Below are 11,292 nucleotides of genomic sequence, written 5' to 3'. Positions count from 1 at the left end.
AAAGCCAGTCGCCGACTGGGCATCCTCCGTCGGGCGAAGTCCTTCCTCGGCACACCTGAGCTCCTCACCACATACAAGGCTTTCATCCGCAGCTCAATGGAATACTGTTCTCCCCTATGGGCCGGTGCTCCTGCCTCACACCTAGCTCGGCTTCACGCTGTTGAAACCAAAGCTTTCAGAATCATTGGAATCTCCCGTGATGAAGCTATCTCCGAGGGCCTTTCACTCACTCACCGCAGACAGGCAGGTGGTCTTTCTGTCTTCTACCGACTCCTGTCCGGCCTTGCTCCCCCAGCTCTCTCTGTGCTTTGTCCCCCAAATATTCCTACAGGTCGCACAAGATCTGCCAGCAACCCTCTGATGGTTAAACTGCCGAAATCTCGGCTCTCTGCTCATCTTCACTCTTTCATTACTCTTTTCTCCCGCCTCTGGAACAAACTCCCACACTCCCTTCAATCCCACCGCTCCCTCCAGTTCTTTAAAACAGCTGTTCAACACCATCTCTTATCTTTCCCCATCCAAAACCTTGATCTTTTCTACCCCCACTAATTCACCCCAGATCCACCTTGTTTGAAATTCCAAATTCTTTCCTGGAAGTCCTGGCAGTGTCCATATGTTTTATACCTCTCCCACCCCCCCCCCCCCCTTCCCATGCCCCCGCCCCACCCCCCAAAGCCCTCTCCCTCCCACAGATCTCTCGATGTCCCTGCTCTCAGATGTTGTGTTTGTGTTCCTCCCCCTCTCACCCCAACTTGTCTACCGCTCCCCATGTTATATGTTTTATGTGTCGGTTTGTCTTTCTGTGTGATTAATGTTAGCTCTTTCACGAGCCTCGATCTTGTATACAAAAAAAAAAAAAAAAAAAAAAAAATCGAATAATTATTTAATTATTCAATTCATCACCCAATTAATTAATTTTCAAAAAGTTACAGATTCGGATGACACGGGGGTGGTTTAGGTATACTATTAGCCAATTTATAAAGAATTTAATTATTTTATGATTATTATTTATTTATTTTCATTATTAATCACTTATTTATTGTCTTTCTCCTCTGGGCAATATCTCAGATACCTTTTGAGCTTGGAAGGTGATATTTGGACAGGACAGTGACCAAGTGATGTGGCTATAAAGGATATTTGTGATTTATTGATTAATTAACTATTTACTGATTAATCAATTAATTTATTATTTATTTTCGATTAATCAAATATTTAATTAATTCTGAAAAAGTTACAGCTTCGGAAGAAACACTGTTGGTTTAGCCATGCCATGAGCCAATTGATGAAGAAATTAATTATTTTACGATGATTATTTATTTATTTTAATTACCCAATTAATCAATCAATTATTGTACACCTCTCCCTTCCAATACCGTCGACATGTGCTGGGTGGCGGCATCGTCGGGCACCGAAGATATGGATATGTTATTACTTGCAAAATCGAAGATTTTTCAAGTATATTGGTCGGTTGCGTTTGTGGTTCTGTCTGTCTGTTTGTTTGTCACCGGCCTACAGGTCACAATTTTCAACCGATCTTCACGAAACTTCACCAAATGGTAGAGTTGGTCAAAAGCAAGAAGCCTATTGTTTTTTGGGTCAAAAGGTCAAAAGGTCACCAACTTTGCTATATTTCAAAAATCCTCAATTTTCATCCGATTGACCTGAAATTTGAAGAGGACTTGCATATCTGGTCACTGAATTCAACCACCAAGTATTTTTGAGGTCAACATAGGCCAAAAGGTCAACATAGGCCAAAAGGTCAACATAGGCCAAATTTCTAAAATCCTCAATTTTCATCCAATTGACTTGAAATTTGAAGAGGACTTGCATATCTGGTCACTGAATTCAACCACCAAGTATTTTTGAGGCCAACATAGGCCAAAAGGTCAACATAGGCCAAATTTCTAGAATCCTCAATTTTCATCCAATTGACTTGAAATTTGAAGAGGACTTGCATATCTGGTCACTGAATTCAACCACCAAGTATTCTTGAGGTCAACATAGGTCAAAAGGTCAACATAGGCCAAATTCCTAAAATCCTCAATTTTCATCCAAGTGACTTGAAATTTGAAGAGGACTTGCATATCTGGTCACTGAATTCAACCACCAAGTATTTTTGAGGTCAACATTGGCCAAAAGGTCAACATAGGCCAAATTTCTAAAATCCTCAATTTTCATCCAATTGACTTGAAATTTGAAGAGGACTTGCATATCTGGTCACTGAATTCAACCACCAAGTATTTTTGAGGTCAACATAGGTCAACAGGCAACATAAGCCAAGTTTCAAAAAATCCTCAATTTCATCCGATTGACTTGAAAATTGAACAGCATTTGCACATTGAGTCACTAAATAGGGAAACTAACTATTTTTGAGGTCAAAAGGTCAAAGGTCAACTCAAGGTCAACCTTCCAAAATCATCATTTTTCATCTGAAAAATAGTCACTTTTCTTCCTAATGACCCGAGTTTTTTTTTTTTGTTTTTTTTTTGTATACAGAGTCGAGGCTCGTGAAAGAGCGAACATTTATCAAACAAACAAATCAAACAAACAAGCAAACAAAGTATATAAAAAGGGGAGCGGTCGACAAGATGGGGAGAGAAAGGGAGGAAGCACACAAACACAACATTTGAGAGCAGGGACATCGGGAGATGTGTGGGAGGGAGAGGGCCTGGGGGGAGGCAGGATAGGTATAAAACGCAAGGACACCAAGGACTTCCAGGAAAGAAGTCGGCACCTCAAAAAAGTGGATTTGGGGTGAAATTAGCGGGGGTAGAAAAGATCAAGGTTTTGGATGGGGGAAGATAAGGGGGAGATGGCGTTTTGGATGGGGAGATGGCGGTGAACAGCCGTTAGAAAGACCTGGAGGGAGGAGTGGGATTGAAGAGAGTGAGGGAGTTTGTTCCAGAGGCGGGAGAAAAGAGGAATGAAAGAGTGAAGGTGAGCAGAGAGTCTTGATTTTGGCAGTTTAACCATAAGAGGGTTTCAGGCAGATCTTGTGCGACCTGTAGGAATATTTGGGGGACAGAGCCCAGAGAGAGCTGGGGGAGCAAGGCCGGAGAGGAGTCGGTAGAAGACGGAAAGACCACCAACCTGCCTGCGTTGAGTAAGTGAAAGGCCCTCGGAGATAGCGTCATCGCGGGAGATTCCAATGATTCTGAACGCTTTAATTGATTTTTGATAAAGTTTTGATCGAGTTTTGATAAAGATTGTCAATTTTAATCTTGATGAAATGGACAATTTGCTGTATCAATGGAATTTTTTTTTTCTTTGGGGGTTGGGGGGCGGATTTTGCGAGTATCGTGCTCTGCATGACGTCTTCTTGTTTATTTATTTGGCATGGTGGCGGTGTACTTTGAATGTATCTGTACTCGTTTCAGCACTCTTTTTAATATCACTACAACTATTGTATCCTTAGTAGGTTATGAACGATATACTGTGATGTACCTTTTTGAATCATTTTAAACTTTCAAATTATATCATTTAAATTCATATCTTCAATCTTTGATTATTTTCCTTTGAAAATACCTTAAACGTATCTTTTAATATGATTATTTGACCTTCTACAATCTGCCTCATTTTCATCATCGTCCATTCCTGCAAAACTCGCACTCCTTAGACAAACCCATTGATTTCCACCCCCCCCCCTCCTCCCCCTCCTCCCCGCACTCCCACCCCACCACAACATTTCCTGTTTTTTTCCTTGCCAAATTTGTTTTTACCCTCTTTTCCATCACCCATCTGCAGCTTGCCACAGAATGAGATTGGAACCCTTGGTTGTACATAACGTGGATAGTCGTGGGTGTTGGAACTCCAAAGCAATTTTAAATTTGATCACCAAAGAAGAAAACATCATCAGCCATCTGAAAATAAAGGTAAGTTTTTGAAAAGTTTTGTTTAACCACAGAAAAATAATATTTCCCCGTATATATATAGATATATATATATATATATATATATATATATATATATATATATATACGGGAGGGTTGTGCCGTTGAGACTTGCGCAGTGTGTGTGTGTGTGTGTGTGTGTGTGTGTGTGTGTGTGTGTGTGTGTGTGTGTGTGTGTATGTGTGTGTGTGTGTGTGTCGTTGATTGTTATCTCCATAATTTGGGTTTCAGAAGGTGGAATGAATCCTCCCTGGGTTCGAAGTATGCACCTCCGTTTTGGTAAGAGATCGTGATTCATGTACTAAGCTGTGAAGTTTTCTTGTTCTCGGTTTTGTTCCGAGGACTCCATTGAGGATTGTCACTGCATGAGCCCCAGACAACTTCCAAGTTCCAATTGTAGTTCGTTTCTGGTATTTTTCCCTTGGATCGATCTTTGTGAGATTATTCTCTATCATTTCCATTGCTCCAATTATCCCTGGTACAATTTCCGCGCTATTCAGCTTCCAAGATTTTTTTTCACTTCATTCTTTAGATCTTGATATTTGGTCATTTTCCTGATTTCCGCGTTGTTACCTTTGCCACCGAAGGTGGATGGAGGTTGTGTTTTCACCACGATCTGTCTGTTTGTCACTCGCCTACAGGTCGCAATTCTAAACCAATCGTCATTAAATTTTACCAAAGTCAAAAGGTCAAAGGTCAACTCAAGGTCAAACTTCTAAAATCATCAATTTTCGTCTGAAAAATCGTTAATTTTTATCTTATCAACGCCATAGCAGGAATATTTTTCAGTTTAAACAATGATTAATACTTGAACAAACCATTTGAAGTTTTTCCCCATGGAGCGGATCAGTATCATTCAAACTTTATGTGATAAAGTTTTGCTGTTTACCGATCGTCAGTTTTCCGAGAAGAAAAGAGCTATTTATGACTCTTATGACACATTTAAATCTTGGAATTCCGTTTAATACACAGTCTCCTTTGGGTGCAGGCAGTTTTATCACATAAGTACATTCTGTTCGACTATATTGTCAACAAAGGCAGCGATTTTTCACTTTGCAATTTTTTTCAAAATAGCATAAGTAAGATTGCCCCCTCATTTGTCACATGTATTCACTGTCTATACTGTTATGCAATATGCATTGGTTATTGTGCTATTTGTGTCTTTACCTTTATAAAATACTAGCAGGAGTAACCGGCGTTGCCAGGGAGAGGGGGGGAGAGCAGGAGAGGGAGGGGTGAGGAGGTGAGTGGAAGGGGGAGGAGAGGGGGAGGTGAGGGGAGAGGGAGGGGAAATATATACTACATATACATCTTTTGGGGGGGGTGGCTTTGGCAGGTCCCTCCGTTTTGGGGGAGGGGCGATGAGAAAGAGAAAAAATTTACCCGTACAAAGAGTGCTTTAACCTCAGTGTTGCCCAAGTAAAAAAGGAAATTGTAATACCCTCTGCCACCATCACCAGATGGTGCTACATGGTACACATTCACATCGATAATTTACGCCCCTCTCCCGGTACCCCAACATCCCCGCATGAGGCCGTGGCCACATAGCCTATGTTAACCCCCAGACAAAGTTGTATTTGTATTTGTACCCCGAGTAAAGTATTGTTACGTTTGTAGGGGGTAGTGATACCATAGACCCGGTAGAGTGTATAGATTAGTGTGCTCCGACTGTCGCGAAGAAGAAGAACCACCATGTAATAAGTAGGGAATTTGTTTAGCCGGGATGTCGTGTAAGGTGTATCTTCATTCCCATCACGAGGGGTGGGGTCATGTTAATTAGTTTCGGGATTATGTTAGTTATCCCCTGTATGTTGTTACCTCTGTACTTTATTCCTATATCCCTTTTGGCACCACACCATAGACACTAACTGAAATCGCGCATTTAAACACCCTAATTAAAAGCTAACCGGAAGTCATGCATCAAGCCCTACCGCTGACAACCCCGACTTGGGATGAGCACAGGATGGGCAGGCCAAGAGGCCACACCCCCGAGGAGCCGTGATTGGGCATGGTTTGATTGACAGAAAGGACGGATAAAATGGAACTCGCTGACAGGGTTGGGACGGAGACGTGTGGAGATGACGTCAGAGCCCGAGGAACAGAAAGACTGTCTTCCCGACATTTTGTCCTTGCTCTTACATCTGTGAGAAAAACGGCGACACACAGACACAGACCAACGGCTCTCTTATATAGCGGATGTATTATATTGTTACGGTCCGTGGCTAAGGATGTTGTTTGCCGAGCGGAGGCGCCGCGGCCGAACAGTTTTTTTCCCGACTAAACCCGATTCACCCAGACGTTAGCCGTATCGCGCCACAGCTACTCAATATGGAAAAGACTAAGACGACGAATGCAAAGAGGAAGAAGAAGAAGACGTACAGAAGAGTAACGGGGTTTATTATTATTTACACACACATAGGCAAAAAGAACAGTCACGGGTATTTACAGCGGACATGAAAAAAACAGCTAACACAGTGCAAATTACTAGCTTATACAGACTTAATTACCTACCCAGGACAGAACAAACAAAGACGACTCACATGGGGAATGATGATAGGAATTGGCTGGAAGGAGAGGAAAGTCCAATTTGTTCGGCAGCACGAATCGGCGCGTTCGGCAGCCGCCGTCCCTTCGCGGCCCTGCTCCAAACTGCCGTCCAGGCCCCAAACGGCTGTCGAGTCTTGTTGCTGCTGTAGACGCTGCTGCTGGCGAGCAAGGTGACGAATAGCAGGCTTTGTGCTTCCCTGGATGATCTTCTGCTTTTGGACCTCACAACTCAGCCCTGCTCTGACGACCCAGCTCTTTCCTTTCCACCTCACCACGCAGCTCAGCTCAGCCTTTCAGCTCATCTCTTGGACTCATCTGCTTGTCTGCTTGGGGAGCGTCCCGCGGCGGGTTATATAGGCCCTGCCCTTCACCCTTTGCGAACCTCCCCCAAGCATTCTCTCTCCACCCTCTCAAGCCAAACCCCTCGTTCTGGGTTGGATGAGCGGGGCCGACTTACTCCTCCCCTCTATGACGAGGTGGAGACCCGCCTTTCTTCCCCAACCCTGCCTCGTGGTCAATGGCGGCTTTGGAGGGGATGTAATTGCCAAATTGAGGCTTGGCCATTACGAAAGGGGAAATGGAGGTTTTTGGGAATGGGAATGAAGGGAATCTATCTCTTTTACTCGGTGCAATGGAGTGTCATGTTAATGGAAGACAAGGCCTTACCCTAAAACACATAATAAGGATATAAACTACTGAACAAGGGTCTTATAGTGTCCTTCAATGTGGTGTTTCATGGAATTAACTACCGGGACGCCCTTTTTACCTTTACACAACTCCGGAGGCAGGAGGGGCCATAATCAACAATGTTACACAGCAATTTACCACAATACAATACACACAATGAAAAAAATGCAATCCTCATATCCGCAACACTGCACCCTCCTCCTCTTATGCACTTCCCGGGCCTATAACTTTAATTTAGTGTGACACGTAGGTGTAGTTCCCTCTACTTTTAACCTGACCCTGAGTGCGACAGTTTTAAAACATAGATAAATATGTCCCGCTGCTCCATTGCACCCTGCCTAACAGACTCACGCCCACAGTTAACCGAATTGCGGAATTGGTCTTCAAACTATACACTGACGGTGGGGAGCATTATTTACAGTGACGCTACTTTTATTTACAAAACTAACCCAGGACCTGTGATTGTTCTTTCTGGGGGGGAGACAGTCTGCTCTGCATCAATGCACCATGAAAGCACCCAAAACGCACCAATACACCCTCAGGCACCTATCGGTGCACAGTCATCATTGTTCATGAATGTTCAATAATAAAAATAACCAAACAACCCCTAACCCTGCAGGTAGTCTCTTGCTCTTCGGCTCCCTCTGCTGGCTATTATTATTTCTTCCAGTTGTCCTTTCTTTGCTGGCGGCCTATTTGTATTACAATAAAATGCACCCAACGTGTCCATGTTTATTTATTTATGGCCCACAAGGGCCGACTAGTGTGGTTCACCTGTGGGGCATCGGTGCCCTGTGGCCAAGGTCCGCCAGCAAGATTTTGGGCCTTCATGGCCGGTTCCAGCAGAGGGGCCATGCCCCAACCCATGGGGTCCATCAGTGGTGCTCGGCCACAGACATGTGGTCCATAATGTGGTGCATCGATGCAGACAGCTGGTTCTGGGAGTTCCGGGCGCACAATGGCGGACTCATGCACGCTCCCCTCGGCGCCCAATGGCGCACAGGTCATGTGGGAGACAAAAGGGGGGAAGACAGATGAGCGAGGGGTAAGGTCACAAGGGTACACATCAACAAAGGCAATGCAAGGCGAAATGCATACGGAGAGCGAAGTGAGAAAGCTCGTCCCTACCGTACGTCACCCCCCCTGTCACCTACACTACCCTTGCCCTTACCCAATATTTACAAAAATCTACACATTTACCCATCCGTCGCTATCGTCACGTCTTCCCATATTTCCCTTATACCAAATTCGTCTCCACAATCCCTCTATCCAAAATTTGCCATCACCAATTAATTCATCATCAATCCTCATAAGGAGGAAGAGATGGAACATCAAGCACAATGTCACACCCACGTCATGATGCGTCTCACATTCCAAACATTTGCATCAAAAATAATAAAAACATGGCATGGTGTGGAGTACCTGTCACCTCAGGTGAGTGCATGTAGATGGTGCAAGGAGATTCTTCATCCTAACTATCCTCTAAATGACTTTAACACACGTTACACTACCCGGGGCTTTCCCTGCAAATCCATTGGCCAACTTACACTGTGGGTTCTAAAAACCAATTCCCATTGCCCAAACTGTGGTGCTTCTCAATTTGGGGTCTCACTCCCCCGATTCATCTCCCGGTGCCCTTGCACAATTTCTGGGCTGAGACGTGTAGCTCTCCCAGCAGGTCTACCCACCTGCACACCTCCACCACTGTAGTTGCCACCCGAGCTTACCTAGCTCCTCACCCTAACCTAACTAACTGGGGAAGGCCCCTCCTGGCTCTGTCACCCCACTCGGTGCCCTCTGGCACTGGGATACCCGGGTCCGTCCTCCGGATCCTCGGGCCCCATCCACAACAACTACTACCGGCTCCCAGAGCCCACCTGCGGCCTCACCTGGCCGACATCCTCACAGTGGTGGAGTGCCCAAACCAACTACACACACTAACAGGCTACACGCCCAGCCATTTCCACAACACTAATGCACCCATCCAAATACCATTCTCTCACCCGCACCACAGATGCCAATATCCAACTACAATTTACCTATACCCTCTACCTAACACTTACACTACCCGCCCCAGGTATTCGTGATGGGGGTCCATCCTTCCCCCATTCACACCTCCGCACCATCCACTCCACTCCACAGTTTCCATCATACTCACTCCACGACCATCCATTCCAATACTCCATATATTCCACACTCCATGTATTCCACACAACCATTCTCCATACACCTGTCGTTGCACACCTGTGCAATCATACCTGGTGCCACCTGCACCCTCCTTCTCCCTGGACCATTTGGTCAGCACAATACACAATCACCTTCTCTCACTCATACACTGCTCCACACACCTGTTCAGTTGCACACCTGTGCAATCACACCTGTTCACCATACACTTTTCACAATACACTTCTAAATACACCTCCAACACTCACAAGGCATCATCTAACTAACTACTCCCCTCTGAAACTTGCGCTTCCCAGTCGTCCCTTTAAACAAAGCACATACCACGTCATTATCATCCACACTACCCTCTCTGCGTCCCCACTACAGGTGTCATTGTCACTACCTAATCTTAACGTCACCTAAGGTCATCTCTCTAGATCCCTACACACGATATATCCTAACCCACCCGGGCTAGTTTTCACTGCCAAACCCCATAAATCTAGTGCTCCTTTGCCCCCGCTGTGAGGGATGACAAAGTTGCCATCCCACCACATCGGGGATCTCTTACTATAAATTTTGCTCGTCCAAATCCAACAAATCAAAAATTTTCCAATCACTACCCATCATCTGCCAATCATTACGGCCAATCCTTTGCCAATCATCAAATTTTGCTTTTTCTAATTTCGGGTCCAGACCACTATCCTCATCATTACAGTCTACTTACTAATGCCTCTTGGTGCGCCAATTCACGTCTACAGCCCGGCTTCGTAAAGCCGAGCAATGAATGCGGGTTGTTTGGTGCCGGCGGCTGGATGCGTCCGGCACTCGGTGCAGGGAAGGACGCTTACCCGGGCCGAGATCCCACGCACCACCTCGGCACGGAGCCATCCCATGGCCCGATCTCGACCTGCCGGAACGCCTCAACAAAAAGGGGTCGCCATGACGACCCTTCCTATCGGGCTGCCTGTTCCGCCTAGCGGAGCACGGACGCGGCCGTTCCAAACACGGCCCAGCGTGGATCACGTACGGCGGTCCTTTCGAACCCGCCGTGGTTCAGATCCCCGCTGGTCCTCGCGGCACGCGAAGCTGCCCGACGCGCACCGAGGGCCCGATTCGGCTAAATGTCGTTCTAACCGCTAACCCAGTTACCGTCGGTGCCTCACCTGCATGCTTACACGCATACGCTACCTCTTTCACCCTCACTGAGCTCGATGCTCCAACGCCGCCCGTACACCCCGCATACTTCGTTATTGCACTCGTTCTTTCGCTCACAGACTTGGTCACACACCTGACCACCGAACACCTTGGCACACACTCGTCATTCGCACACCTCACCAACACACCTCTTCGCGCCCCCTCCTCGGTCACCTCCTCCGTGACAATCACAGGTGTGCTCTCACTCGCACACCCAACCACGTGCCTCACGACCAATTCCAGTGTGCATTCCCACACATGCTCTACCCTTCCAGGTGTGCATCCTTCCATTCCAGGTGTACATCCTCTCTCACCTGTCACAACCAACTCACGCTCCGTGTCACTCTCACTACTTTCACCACCACTCTTGACAGCGCACTCACCCTTACTCTCGACAGCGCACTCTTTCCTCATGCACCTGTCCGTTACACACCTTCCTTGCGCACACTCTCCCGTTACTTCCTCCGTAACACTCACCACAGGTGTACACTTTCTTGTTACACCCTCTGTAACACTCCTCACTACGCGCTTCCATGTGCTCCCTCGCACGCGCGCTACGACCGACTCACTCTCGACAGCACACTCACTCCTTGGCGCGCACTTTTTCCTCACACACCCCAGAGTCGGACATTCTCGCACACCTCCTCCTTCGCACACCGTACCTGTCGCACACTTCACCAACGGCCTCTCACGAACACCCGGATCCAAATCAACCCCCAAGCCGACTGAAGCTCCCCTCACATCATATACATTTCCTCGTATATCGCCACTCACCTTGGCACCTCGTCTCCGCACCTCCTTCGCCACCTGC

The 11,292-nt window shown here is 46.4% G+C and overlaps 1 protein-coding gene across 3 annotated transcripts in view; it reads left to right on the top strand.

The window, feature by feature from the left end:
* Positions 1-2,969: 2,969 nt before the first annotated feature.
* ACKR3 (atypical chemokine receptor 3) overlaps positions 2,970-11,292 on the top strand; it is a 33,283-nt gene continuing 24,960 nt past the window's right edge. Inside the window, exons 1-2 of one of the 3 annotated variants that reach the window (XM_068097975.2) lie at positions 2,970-3,103; positions 3,745-3,872. The gene's annotated coding sequence lies outside the window, so the exon portion shown is untranslated. Of the gene's footprint in view, positions 3,104-3,737; positions 3,873-4,121; positions 4,170-11,292 lie in introns of those variants that run through there. The other 2 variants (XM_078780879.1, XM_078780878.1) reach the window with 2 other exon arrangements.

Source organism: Myxine glutinosa, chromosome 6 (genome assembly GCF_964187855.1).
Source record: "Myxine glutinosa chromosome 6, kmMyxGlut1.1, whole genome shotgun sequence".
Taxonomy (NCBI): domain Eukaryota; kingdom Metazoa; phylum Chordata; class Myxini; order Myxiniformes; family Myxinidae; genus Myxine; species Myxine glutinosa.
This window is presented reverse-complemented; position numbering and strand designations above follow the sequence as displayed.